General features: G+C 39.3%; 1 protein-coding gene across 5 annotated transcripts in view; it reads left to right on the top strand.

Annotated features, from left to right (window-relative positions):
• MITF (melanocyte inducing transcription factor) overlaps positions 1–14,719 on the top strand; it is a 209,850-nt gene that overhangs the window by 19,497 nt on the left and 175,634 nt on the right. The gene's annotated exons all lie outside the window — the stretch shown is intronic.

Here is a 14,719-nt window from a genome sequence, read left to right on the forward strand (position 1 = left end):
TTCCACTGGATCATTTGGTTGGGTTTGGAGAGCTTATGCTTCCTTTTCCACTTTTTATGTTATTTTTGGCAGTGTTGGTGTTTGAAGCTGTAGAAGTGATTCACTGCAAAGTGAATTAATTTTCCACGTTTCCAAATGCCTTTTCCAGTCACCCCCAAATTTCTTTTCCCCCTTTCAGATGATTCTGCAGTTGTCCTTCTGTCGTTCTTGCTGGCTGAAACATAAATGCTGATGTCACTGAATTTCTTAAATTACAGCTGGTGGGGATTAACAGAAATTGTAAGAGAATACCACTTCCTCATTTTGCTGTTTTCTTGACTGATTATTGTCCTTTCAAGTCCTGTAGGAGCAGGGGGATTTGGAAATAAATTCTTTGTCTGGAAGTTTAAGCAGCAATTTTCATCTTCATTTTTCTGTTGCTCTTCAAAAATAATGTAGTGCTTAGGATGCTACTCTTATGTGCCCTTTATTAACCCCAGACAGACTTTTCTCACTCCTGATTTTGCACTTTGTCCTGTCTTCTACCGTGGGTGAAGGGTTTTGAATACTTCCCTTAAGTAAGTTTCCTTATATAGAATATTTTTACTCAACAGTTTTTCTCTAACTCCAGACTGTTACTGGTATTAGGTGAAGGGTTGTGATTCATTTATTCATTTGTTCAGAGCCTTTTGTTCTTTAAAGGAATGCTTAGCTGTGTCCCCATTGTTTTCTTGTTTAGAATCTCAGTGTTATTTGTGACAGTTTTGATTGCTCCACACCCTCTAACAATTAATTTTTCTGGCTTCCTTCTCCGTGTTCTGACACTGGGAATCTGGGCCCCAGGCTTTCTTTGTCACTTGCTTTGTGGTTTGAGTGATGGCTCCATGAACCTTGTCCTGGTAGTTCTCTGGGCTTCTGGGCGGGACGCTGAAGCCACCTGGAAGTGTGCACACAGGATGGCTGAGTGCCGCTGGGCCGTATTGATTGAATTGCAGTCCCGTGGAAACAGAAATAGAAAGGGTTCAGCATTTGCGCTTTCCTCTGGTGGCGTTTTTGCTTATTTTGTGTATTTAGAAAAGGTAGCCATATGCAAACTGCTGACTTACTATTTTCCCTGGAATGGAAACCATTTGGATTATTTCAATGAGTTTTAGCTAAGATTTGTTTGTTCACAGTATTAGTTTTGTTTTCTGGTGGCCTGATTAGAATAAGACCAGAATGTGTCTTTTTACTTTATGGAAATGACTGCTACTTGGTGCCTTGGAATTTTGCAAACCAACATGAATTTGAAAAGTCATATGTTTATTCCAGAGTCAAAATAGAAACACTTTAGTGAAAATTTATATAGATATTTCCATCTTGGGTCATTTACTTTCTTTGAAAAAATTTTTTTGACTGAATTATTTAAAATTTCAGAGCAATCTCTTTTTCCACAAATTAATTTGTCTCATTTTAAAAGAGACAAACAAGATTAAACAGAAGAATTATAGACCAAAATCACATGTAGAATATTTGCTGTAAGGTGGTGACTGGTTCTCTTCTGTTGTCTTTCATGATAGTGGATTTAGTTTAACTGTTAGTGTTAATAGTGAGGTTTGTATGGGAATTAAAAATAGAATTTCCTTACTGTAAGAACCATTAACACATTAACTGCCATGTGAGTTGTATTTAACTCACACTAGTTTTGAGCCCTGGGCCTCGTGAAGCCTTTGTGACTTACATGTCTCTTCACCTTGGGAACGTGAGAACTATTTTTCAAGTTGCATATAACTCACACACGGACAACAGTAACAAATAACAAATTTTTCATTAAATCAGAAAGGATCATTTTGTTTTTGAAGTTTTTATTCCATTTTCATAATAAAACACCATGGCCCCAAGGAAAAAAAATTTTTTTTTTTTTAATTGTGGCAGTCAGTGTTTTAAGCACTGATTTGAGTTCCTGAAGATAAGTTATGATTGTTTAACCTCTGGAAAATTTTCGTTGTAAGATATGTATACAGTTAGCCAACATTTCCTTCTAACATTGTGATGATAAGTTCTTTGAATTGAGATTTTGGGATGGTATAGCTATCTGGAGAATATTTCAAATACCACTGTGGAATTTTTGGTTAAATGTGAGTTTTAGAAGTTTGATAAATAGAAAAGAGAGACAGAAAGAAAGAATAGTTATGAATTGGTTGAAATGCTTGGGATGAAGTATTTTTTTTAAAAAAGTTTTTATATTTATCTAGGAAATGTCACTAAATAAAATAGGAATTTAATAGCTGAAGGGAAGTAGGAATTGGAAATGTATCATGAGGTTGTAAGAGGAACTGTGGATTAGGCATTAAATAAACTATAAATTTCATGAGGGTGGTGACCATGAATGCTTTTGTTCATGATTTTATCCCAGCAAATACCACCATGCTGGACCTAGTAATTCCTCAATAAATATTGAATGAATGGATGTATGTATTGGGAGACCTGGTTGCAGGCCCAGCTGTGCTACATACTAACTGTGGGACCCTGGCTGGCCATTTATGGGGAATCTGTCTCCTCCTGTGTACAATAAAAGGTAAAGACTGGATCAGGGATGACCATGTGGAACCGTGCCGCTCCTTCCCTCTGCTGCACCATGGTGAAGATTGCCAGCCATCACCTTGCCCTTTCTTATGAACCCAGGAGGAGCCTTGGGTCCTTCTGAATTCAGTGTACAAGGCTCTGTGCCTCACCATGGATATGAGAGGTGAAACTTCCTTGCTACTTCATAGTGGTACCTTCTCCTTTTGTTTTTGATAACTCAAGCCCAGTTAATCATGAGCCATAGAAGTAGACAATATTCTCTGAAGTTTGTTGGTCAGCAGGTATTCACTTAAACGGTAGTGATGACATAGCATGCACCATTGTCCCACCATGCAATAATTTTTCTGGTAGATTTAGCATGTATAGATAGAACTTAATGGATGGGTCTAGATGGTAGTCCTCTAATGGAGTAAGATACCAAGAAATGATGAGATTAACAGTTTTTCATGTTTACTCTCCAAAGCCCATTCATCTATCCAGCTTATGATGACTGAGTACCTACTGTGTGCCAGATGCTGTGCTAGTCATAAAATGGCTGGCCCTTAAGACATGGGCTCTGCCTTCTTGTAACTCACGGTGACATAAATATGATGCTGGATCTGTAATTGTTCCTTTAAGGACAAGAGATGGAGGGATTGGTTCTTGAGTTCATTATTGAAAGATAACTGCCAAGCAAATGACAGGAAAGTGTTCCAGGTGGCCCCAGGCACAGAGGCACAGCATAGTGTGGCACCTTTGGGACAGTGTGAGCGTCAAGCATAGCTGGAGCATCAGGGAGCGTGGCTGGCTTTACGCATGCTCAGGCTGCCAAATGAAGAATGGGCTGGAGGGTGGCCAGAGCTGTTGTCACAGAGGCCAGTTAGGATGGTTCCAGCTGAACTGTCTTTGTGAGGAACGATGATACGCATGCACTGTGGAGCCCTGAAGACAGGTTGTGATTGCAAGAGGGCAAAAAACCTCTGTCACGGATTTCAAGGGCAACGAGGACAAAAGTAAGTCTGTGTGCGCACTGCTTACTGGTAACAATAAAGTGATCGCTCATTCAGTCATTCGTTACTTAGTTGGGTGCCTGTTCTGTATCAAGCACTTGGAAAACACAATGTTGAATAAAACAGGCATGGTCTCTGCCCTTAGGGAGACCCGATCAAGCAAACAGACAGTTATAGATTACTGTATATTCTTTATAAGGCTCATGAGCAAAATTCTGTCTATCCTATGCACAGACCCCATCCCCTTTCCTGCAGCTAATTTATAGTCTGACAACATGCTCTCTGATCCCTCTGGGAAGTTTTGGAGAATAAAGTTAGATAACCAGGTAAGCCTCAAGGTCCATACTTTCTATGGTGCACACTTGCACATGCACACACACATACATGCACGCACACACACACACATACACACGTGCGCACGCACCCCAGTTGAAGACCTCTACATTCCAGAGGTAGACAAGTACCTCTGGAAATCAATATATAAGGCATATAAGGATTCCTGTAAGTAAATGTGCTTCAGGGCAAGTTCTGGATATTTTCCCATATTTTCTGAGCTTTGATGTTATACGTGGAATAATCCTGTATCCAAGAAGAGTCTTGGTTCTTGTGGTTCTTCCACACATAATTGGATCTTGAAGCTGGCTTTGGTGGCTACTTCAGATTAGCCTTCGTGTCTGTGTTCCAGGTTATTGCTAGTGTTTGGGATTTGTGCGCAGGAGCAAGAATGTGCCTCAAGGCAGCAAGACTGGTAGACATCAGATACGATGTTTATTTCGAAGCGATGTTTTGGTACACAAAAGGCAGTAACAACAAATTCCTTCCTCAAATAGAAATCTTCCCCTTGTTCCCCATTCAACCCCGAATCCCCTATAGTTGTATAAAATAAAAATCTAGCTGATTGGGTCTGATAAAAATTCCTAGGAAGCCAGTCTAGGTTCAGGCACAGTACTTTGAAGGTGAAACATTCTAATTTATTGGGATGGTAACTGCAGCTGGTTTCGGTGGGAAAGTTTGGTGGGAGGTGTACATTTCCCATTTGGCGTGATGTGAAAAGACAACAGCCTGTTAGGGCTAAACCTCTGGAGTCAGATCGTCCTAGGTTTGAATCTCAGCTGCACTGATTAGTAACTGTATGAGTTTGGGCAAATTGCTAAGATTCTCTTTCTTCACCTGTAGAATGAGATAGTGGCTAAGTGTGTAAGCCCTTTGTTAAACCTGCCTAAGTTTGAGTCTCTGCTGTACTGTGACATTGGGCAACTTGTTCTCTTTGTATCTTGGTTTCCTTACCTGTATAGTAGTAGTAGTAATAATAATGATAATAATAATAGTGCCTACCTCATAAGGATGTGGTAAGAATTAAATAAGATCATGCACACAAAGGGTTTGGCATGGTAGCTGGCACAGAGTTAGCGCTCAGTATGCCTTACTCAGCTCTTTTTCCTGCCATCATTATCTTGAGCTTTCTAAAATGTTCTGTAATGTTATTTGATTATGTATTTTGTTCTTTCTGAAAGTTGAGGCTTTACAAAACGTATTAATTGCTATGTGCTTTTCTTTTTCTTTTTTTAATTGAAGACTCTATAATACAGTTTCTGGGTTTGGGGTAGGGTTGCCAGAAAAAACACAGGATGTCCAGTGAAATTTGAATTTCTGATAAAGAATATTTTTTTTTTTTACTCTATGTTCCAAATATTTCATGGGATACTTATCCTAAAAAATTATTCTTTGTTCATCTGAAATTCAACCGGGCATTCTATACATTTTTATTTGCTAAATCTGGCAACCCTAGTTTGGGAAACATACCTCTTTACTCTCTCATTCATTTTCTTCACTCAGATGTATATGGATGCCTGTATAAATATAGCGATTAAGATCCTTGGACATGAGTATAGAAATAGTTACACAAATTTGAAGCAGTACTTTCTGGTATCTCCGGTAAATCTGTCTCCTAATTCATTATATCTGTGTAAGCCATGGGACCATCAAATTGAGATCATGTTGACACTTGAGTATATAGTGTGATGTTGCTTGAAAATTTTGGAATGTTCTAGTGTTGTTTCTACCCAACGAGAACAATTAATAATGACATAGTAATGGGTAGGTATGCATTCCAGAGAATCCTGAGAGCATCATCATCTTTGAAGGAAATTACCTCATTACTGTTAGAGTCACCTATCCGGGGAAGGTCGTTCTGTGGTTGGCCTGGTTTTCCAAGTAGGAAAATAAACATGTCAAGTGCTTAGGTTAATAACTTGGAGTGATTTCATTGTACTTACTGTTTAAGTTAATTTTTAAGTAGGGTTGGTCTTTAAGCTACTAGACTAGTTGGAGACTTTGAGAGAGTTACACCCAAGACGGAGATCCTTTCAGTTCAATTAGTATTTACTGAGTATCTCCTGTGCATAAAGCAATTGCATATGGAGAGAAAGGAATTCAAAGTATAGTTCCTGCCCCCCAAAACCTTGATGTTTAATGGAGCACTAAGGCAAGAAACAATTATAACAAAAGGTAGGATAAATAAGGTCAGGGTTGAAGGCTAGTCAAGCCAGGTCCCAGATGGTTGAACATAGGAAGTGATTAAATCTGGAGGCCAAGTAGAGTAGGAATGGCTTATATTAGGAAGGGCTTCTTTGAGGGTAATATTTGAGGGAACTATTCAAAGACGAGAATGACTGTATTTGGGAAATGAAATATTCTAGGTGTAGGCTTAGCATTAACAAATACCCGGAGGTGGCCACATTTTGAAATGAACATGTGACTTAGACATGACAAAAATATATACAGCACAACCACAACTGACTGCAACCTCTTCTCGCACGTGTGACTCTCTGTGGTGTAGGATTTCCAGATCAGAAACTTGACTTTATGTAGGTGGAGCTGGATTCATTCCATGTTGGTTTCCTAAATATTTATCGTGCACCTGCTGTTGCTATGTACGAGATAGCTAGAGATACTTGGGCAACGTTTAGAGACTCTTTTAGGTGATCACTTAAACCAAGTGAAAGTCACTCCATTTGAATGTGTTTTTTTCCCCCTGAAATGAACATTTCCAGTGATCACTGATTTATACTGGGCAAGATCAACAGCAGAAGAATTCCATGAGAAGCATCTTGTGAGGCACTCTGAGTATTTTCTTAAATGAATTTAAAAGCCAGCTTAACTCATTTCCTGTTGGATGACACTTGTTTGTTAGATTTGGCCCAACTCAGAGTTAATAGCCTTAATGGTTTTGGATGGCTCCAAATGTTTCTCCAGCAGTGTGCCTTTAGTACCCGGAGAGGATTCTAAAGATGGGATATAGCACACTCATAGCAGCTTCAGCCAATGGTAGATTTAAGAGAAGAGCTCTACTCATCTTAGATTTAGCTATGGAAACTTAGAATCCTGGAAAGCAAGAGTTACCATTGCAGTAAATGTGAAAATGTTTTCCACCAGTTCTTTTCTAGTACTTCTCCTTTTTTCTTTCTAAACAATTGAAAGATGAATTAAAATGAGACATACGGTGTTCATGTTGGTTAAGAGATGGGGTGTAGAGAATTGGATTTGGTAGCCTGCTCAGTGCATGAGAGGGACTGCTAAAATTGGGAATGAAAAACTTCTGTTTTTTAATTTATATGTGTGTTGGGCTATAGAGCTCTAGGTTAGACTGGAGATTAGTGGTGCATTTAAAAGTGATCCTTGGTATTTCATTTTCATCAATTGGGATTGATGTGTCTTTCACGTTTGGACAGGTTGTTCTTTGTGAATGTTTTTGCTATTTCAGACACTGATGGGGTGAGATATAGCCTGGATGAAAAGCTTTATTGGATTCTTTAACATGAAAGCATAAACTGTTTATGTTAGTTTGGGTCTGGCTGAATGTGACTAATTTTTTTTTCCTTGATAGCCAGGCCAAATATTATGTAGTTTTAACATCTACCCTTGGTTCCTACCGCCTTGTTTTTGGCCACTTTTAATATCTTCCTTTATATATCTGTCATTAAGTTATAATTGAAGCTTTGTGTTTTATATTTAGAATTATGCATGGAGGTTCAGCTGTGCCAGCCATTCAGGCTTAATGGCAAATGTTGGTTCATGCCAGAACATTTTTGAAATCTGGTCTCTTTTTTAGGATGTCCAATCTAAGCAAGCCATCCCTTCCCCTCTTAAGCTGAGGGGCCCAGGGAAGCAATTCAGAAGTGATTTCTGCTTCTGTACATGTTAAGAGCAACTTGGTTCTGATAAAAAAATATTGGCTTGCTAGTTCACTCTTCAGCCCAGCGTCATGCAGCTGCTGAAGGGATTGTTTTGACAAGTCTTTCTGTCACTTCATTCCTTAGTTTACTGGCTTCCATGCAGGGTATCAGTGAGTGCCAGTTCAGGAGTGGGCACATAGTGATGGTAGACGACACCCATGCCACCAGCTGCTTCCCGTGGGCTGCCAGACACTATCAGACATTTCACAGCTCTTGAATTCTCTGGATGTGGGCCACTCTTGAACTCTATCCATCAATCCATACAACCAGTTATTGAACTAATATTTACTGAAGTTTTGCTATGTGCCAGGCACTCATCTCGGTATGAGGAATACAGCAGGGGACCAAACTGTGGAAAGTCCTTGTACTCATGGAGTTTACATGGGGAGAGGGGGTATAGAAATATAATAAATATGCAAATAAGTAAAATGCGTAACATGCTAAATGGTGATAAATGCTACAGAGAAAGAAAAAGTGTGGATGAGCTTAGGGTGACTTGTAATTTAAAATTGTGTGGACAGGGAAGGTCTCAGTGGGGAAATGACATTTGAGGAGAGACCAGAAGAATATGAGAGAGGATTGAGGAAAAGCACAACAGACAGAAGCAAGGATAAGTACGTAGTCCCTGGACAGGACTGTGTCTGATTCAGGAACAGTGTGATGGACACCGTGGCTCTGGCAGGTAGGAGCCTGGGGTCAACAAAGGAATGGGATCCGGGCAGAGGCAGACCCTGAAGGGGGTTTGTATAGACTTTGCCTCTTACTCACTGAAAACTGGGAGCCATTGCAGACTTCCAGCTAGAGGAGTAGCATGATCTGATTCATTCGGGTAGCAGCCCAGTGTGGTGGGGGAAAACCGTGGTGTGAGAATTTCGAGGTCATGTAAGTCATGGCTTTGTCACTAGGTGGGGACAAATGACAAATACATTCAGCATTCTTAGCTTCAATTTTTATTTCTTATGAAACGATGCTTGTGGGTTGGATAATTTTTAATGACTTTCTAGGTTTTGACACTACTGCTCTGGATTAGTTGCTTTCCTTTGACTATTTCATGTAAGTGGCTGATTCCATTTCTCTTTGAGTATGCAGAGCTGGACTGAAGATGTGTAAATCATCTTACTGTACTTTATTTAGTTTTTAAAAAGTTATCCAGAAACATCTCATATTGAAAACCTTGCAAATTGTGAAGAAATTTTATATATTAATGTTAAAGGTTGCTTAAAGACTAAATGATGTGAGTAAACACAGGCAAACTTTATCACATAGCCTGAATACTATTTTTTTATTACAAAAAAATAGAATTAATTTATTGAGTGTTATACTAAGTTATCAGTTAGGATACAGTGATAAACGAGACATGGCTTCTTCCCTCAAGGAGTTGAATCGGAGGAGGGAGTCCTAGTTAAGGTATTACCCCACAGAGCAGTGTTCATGGCAGAGAAGAGGGCCAAGGGAGTCCCAACCACACTAATATTTGGGTGCCTGTTCACACCAATATTCTTTACGTATGTTTCCAACACCCAGTTAGACCTAGTGCCACGCAGGGTAGGCGTTGCCAGAGGCCTGGCAGCCTCTCTTTCACAGCCCTGAGCAATTTGGCTCAGCCACAAACTTGCATCATGATGTTAAGCATGTCAAGGTCCTGTAATTAACCCTTTTTAGAAGGTAGTTCAGGGACCGTCTTTTATTACTCAAGAATGTCCTTTTGGCATCTCAGTCCTTTTGCTTCCATTAGAATATTTCTTCCACTTCCTGTGATGTTTTAGTGCCCTGTGTAGTCTGGCACCCTAGGTAGTATGGCTAGTCAGTTTCTTTACATCCCCATGGAACGGTAGTGCTTTAGCTTTGCTTTGTGTTCGGGTCTCCCGTGTGAACTCTGTCATAAGTCAGGTGGAGCCCCAGTCATTTTACCCACTGACATAATCACCTCCTCATGTTCTGTTAACTGGCCTCTTCTTGGGCAGCCTAGAAGTGTTGTTAAGTTTCCAGGGCAAGGATTCTGGAAGCAACTTCCCAAGCAGTAGGAGGGCTGCTACTTGCCCAGACTGGCTCTACGGTGGAGTCTCTGTGTGTATGTTGGGGAGTGGGGTCCTAGGTGGGAGGAGGGGGGGAGTTACCATGGTTACGAGCGCCATGACTCTCAGGATGAAGCCAGCCCTTTAACACCTGAACTGTCCTGTGGGCATGCTTGGGGGGCAGATGACTATGCCAAAGAACACTGTTAGAGCTGGAGGGGAAACTGAGGCCCAGAAAGGTGAAGGAACTTGCCAGGGGAGTGGTTGAGCTGGAAACAAGAACCAAGAGCCCTTGGCTCCCACATTGCACTGCCTCCTTTCAATTTTTTTACACCTCAGGCCTTTACACACATTCTTCCCACCATATCAAACACTTTCCTCCCATTCCTCTGTTTGCTCGTCTTTCAGACTCAATTTAAAGGTTGCTTCTAGCCCCATCTCCTTGCCCCTCCTCTGAATTAGGTTGCTGTGCTTTTCTTTTATGGTTTCCTGATCTTTTCCTTCATACAACTGACATGATTATCCCATATTCGTCTGTATTTTCAATGCCTCTTTCCCTCCTCCATGAGGCCAAGGAGCACAGTTGTTTTGTTCATCATTGATTTGCAGAGGTTAGGCCAGGCTCTGAGATAGGTAGGTAGTGTGTAAATATTTGTTGGTTAAGTGAGACTATAAATGAAAAGATAAATGATTAAAAGGCAGGCTTTGGTTTTTCTGTTACCTATTTATATTAAATGTCTGTGCCTATCCCAGCTAAGGGTAACGACTTTATTTATTTTTGTTAATTTTTTTTTAAAACCCTTTTAGTTATTATGGATAAATAATGGTTGTAAAACAACTGCTATGATGTTGTATATTGTTGAGGATGCAGAAGATGTGATTTTTATTTCTAACATAACTAAGTCTGTGGCCTTATGGAATTTTATGAAGTGTTGTCTCTGCAAAACCCAAAACTCCATGACACATGCAAATCAACATTCTTTAATTGGCATGGACTTGATGTGTGGGACTATGATTGATCAATTTATTTTGCTGTAGTTGCATTTTTATTCCTTAGTTCTGTTTCCAGAAATTAGTTTTAATGCCATTTGGATCCCCCCATTCTTTTTTTTTTATTAAAATGAGTAGATAAAATACTGCTTTTCCTTAATAGCATTCATAATGCTTTTTTGGAGGGATCGTTTTGGCTTGCATAATGGAACTTTTAAGAGGGTAAGAATAGAAAACTGAGTGGGACCTTTGCTAGAAGAAAGAGCAGAGTTTCCTACTGTGTGTAAAAAAGAAAAACAGCAACAGTGAACGTTCTTTATTTCTAAAACTAAACTGCCCTAAGTATTCATAGCAAAAAGATGGGCTCTTCCCAAGCTGGGTTGGAATTTTTAATTTACAGAGAAAGCTTGCATTGTTTTGCAGTGTACATTGTGGTTACACTGGCTCCCAGAAGATGAGCTCAAAGGTATCTGTGAATAGTCACACCCTAAATTACATTAACTGAACAGTTTTAAAGAGGTGGAAAATCTGATTCATGCCGTTTCCCAGCCACTCATGCCTCAGGAAAATAACTGGGGAGGTGGGAGAGTGAAACCCAGAAGTTGCTACTTTGTATTCTCCAATGTTGCCTTTGTTAGCTGTGTGACCCTGGGTGACTGAATTATTAATAACCTCTCTGAACCCCACAACTCACATTTGTAAAGTGGAGATAAAAATACCATCTGCCTTCAGAGTTGTTGTGAGGATTTCACAAGACAATGTATGGAAAGTATCACAATGTCCCGTACAGTATAAATGCTTTGTAGATATTATTATTATTGCTTAGGGAATAGTATAGTGGATAGGGTGGTGGTTAAGGGCGTAGACTCTGGAGGCCCTGGCCTGGGTTTGAATTCTGGATCTGCAGCTTGTTGGCAGGGCCATCTTGGGATAGTTACTAGACCTATGTTTGAGTTTCCTCATACTCAAAATGGAGACAGTAGTAATACCTGCTACGTAGGGTTATTATGAAGATTAACTGAGTTAGTATTTGTCAAGTGCTGATAACAACTCCAGGTGCATAGTAAGTGCTATATAAATATTTGTCGTGTGATTAAGAAGCTTGGGTCCTGCAGACAGATGGTCTGGATTCATAAGCCAGACTTCATCATACACCAGGTATATAATTGTGATGAAGTTGTTTACCTTTGAACCTTAGTTTTCTCTTTTTGTAATACAGGGATGATGATTTTAGTTGTAGTGCCAAGTTTTCTGAGATATCAATGAGATAATGCATATGTAAAGTGTTTAGCATAGGGCTTAGAACACAGAAACTACTCAATAGTCGCAGATACAGCAAAGACTTTTCTTAGTATTGCTACTGCCATTACTGTCATTGTTTCCATTATTTTTGGTTCTACTATTTATATGTCTCTGGCTTATATAGACCTTATATTCTAAGATGGATTCTACAAACACTGTATGGAAATGAATATGATTAATATGTAGAAAATAATGTTGAGGTCTACAGTTACTATTGGTGTATTTGTGTAAATGGAGCTGTTTTAGCAAATTGAAAAATATCCAGAAGTCTTATAATCATGCATTTACGATTTTATAGGTCACAAAAGATCAAAGTCAGGGTCGGTGTTAGGTGGACAGTTTTATGTTCATGGAAAATGACTCATAGGAAACAAGAGGAACTAAAATTTCCCAAATGAAAAAAGAAAAAGTTATCACATAAATTATGTTTAAATCAAGTCCGTATCTATTTCCTGTCTTAAGTGGGATTGTGTTCATAGAGTAAAGTTTTGACATGGCCTAAATTTCTGATGTTAAATCTCATTGGTGGCATCACAGGAAAAGGACAAGCCCTGATTCCAGTGTTGGTAACATTTTCCACTTTAGTCATTTGGGTCACTGTTGCTACAGTATCCATATTTAAACCTTTGTGTTGTTTTGCAATATATCTTTAAGTTCAACTTCCTTTTTTTTTTTTTTTTTAAGAGGGTAGGGAAGCAAAATGTGATTATAATACAGAGCTATAAATAGCATTTGACAGAAGCGGGGCTTTGACTAGCATTTGGTCCTGAAGTCCCCTGTGTTTTAATGAAGGGTGGGAGCTTGCACTATGCAGCCGGGTGCGCAGAGAAGTGTGAATGGCTGGATCAAGACCTGGGTGTCAGATATTCTCAAGTCAAAATATGTAAATGCTGATGAAATTCCTAGATTATATGTTCTGGAAAAACAAAGTTATTCAATCAAAAATATGCGGGAGAATTTCCTCTAGGCATGTGCAAATATCTGCTAAGAGTATAGCACAGTTTGAAGGCTGGAACCTGGTGAGAAAGATGAAAAGTTCAAGTTCATTTTCATTGGAGCCATAGAATGGAGGGCCTTTGAAACCAAAGTGAGAAGGGTGGGCTTTATTTGAAGGCCAATAGAGAGACATGGAAAGGTTTTAATTAGGAGGGAAGGGATCCTATTTGTGTTGGAACTGAGATTGGATGGAACTGAGAGATACTGGGGGCAGAGAATCATAGGCTGGATGATTGGTTGAACTTAAGTGGTGAGAGAGAGCGAGGTGGGAAGGATAGCTTTTAGATTTCTTACATGGGCAAGTGAGTAGAACAATGGTACTGTTTATAGTAATGGGGCTCTTGGGAGATAAACAGGTTGGTGTGAATATTAGTTTTTTGTACATGGTGTATGGGAGATGAAACAGGTGTCCTTTGATAAAGCTTTAGGACACATCCTGTTCTTGGGGTAGAATCTGTGTATCAATCAAGTTTGCATTTTCAGGCATGAAACTCAATAGCCAATTAATAGTTTTTCTAAAAAAAATAGATATTTATTTATTCCCATACAAGAAGCCCAGGTTTCTGTGACCATAATCATTATTTTAGTGGCGCCATGGTGTAGGAACCAGCATCTAAGAAATTTGTCTTGGTCTCTTCCTAATGTCTGTCACCTCATGGTTACAAGATGGCTGCTTCTTCTCCTGGTATCACATCTGCTTTAAGAAAAGGGGAAAGAAAAAAGAGGGAAGAAGTTATAATTTCTCATTAACATATACATTGTGGAATGTGTTTAAAGTTGAACTATATTTTTCTTAGATACCTTCAACACATATAACTCTGAATTATCTTTAAAATATATTAAACACATTTTCCCCCCTATCTGATCAAAATTCTTCACCTGTAAAAGACATTTTTTATCAAATTTATTCCAAATCTTCCTTATTCCTGAATTCTCAGAGGACTTCTTTGGGTTTGGAACAAATGTGGAAAATTCCATTTGGTGTTTGCCAACTAATGTGCAAGTAAAAGCAGGGAATGTATGATGGAAAATGTCATATGCTTTACTGTGACTTTTGTATCTGTGAAGGATATAATTATTCTGTGTTTAAAACCAGAGAAGGGGAATGTTTGTTCACTCTTTTTAAAGGTAACATTATTCAGGGTATCATAAAATGCAAATATTTGCCCCCTACTGCAGTTTCATTCAAGACAGTCTCAGCACCTAATGTATGCAGAATTCTGTTAGTGACTGTTTTTGCTCACAGTGGTTCTGAAAATAAATAATGTGCAGTCCCTGAGGTACAGCAGAAGGAGCAGAGATTTTGGAAAGAGGCATCTCAAGCCTATCACTTATACTGTGTGATTTTGGGAATATTCTTTACCCTCTCTGAACTTGTTTGTTGTATGAAATTGGGATGAGAACAGGAGATAATTTTAAAGTCCCTACCACATACATATACAAAACACCTCTGAAACAAGGGTAGCTGGGACAAGTAAAATAAGGTGGGTGTAGAACAGAGAACAATTAATTTCTGCTGGCAGATATTGTGGGAGAGGAGGTTTGAATTCCATGTTGGACAATTCGGAAGATTTACAGGATAATGGAGGATGGCCTCAGGATGAACAGAGGCAAACAGTGTGCAGAGCGTGTTTGAAGATTTCAGGGA

The sequence above is a fragment of the Eulemur rufifrons genome, chromosome 7 (assembly GCF_041146395.1).
Source record: "Eulemur rufifrons isolate Redbay chromosome 7, OSU_ERuf_1, whole genome shotgun sequence".
NCBI classification, from domain to species: domain Eukaryota; kingdom Metazoa; phylum Chordata; class Mammalia; order Primates; family Lemuridae; genus Eulemur; species Eulemur rufifrons.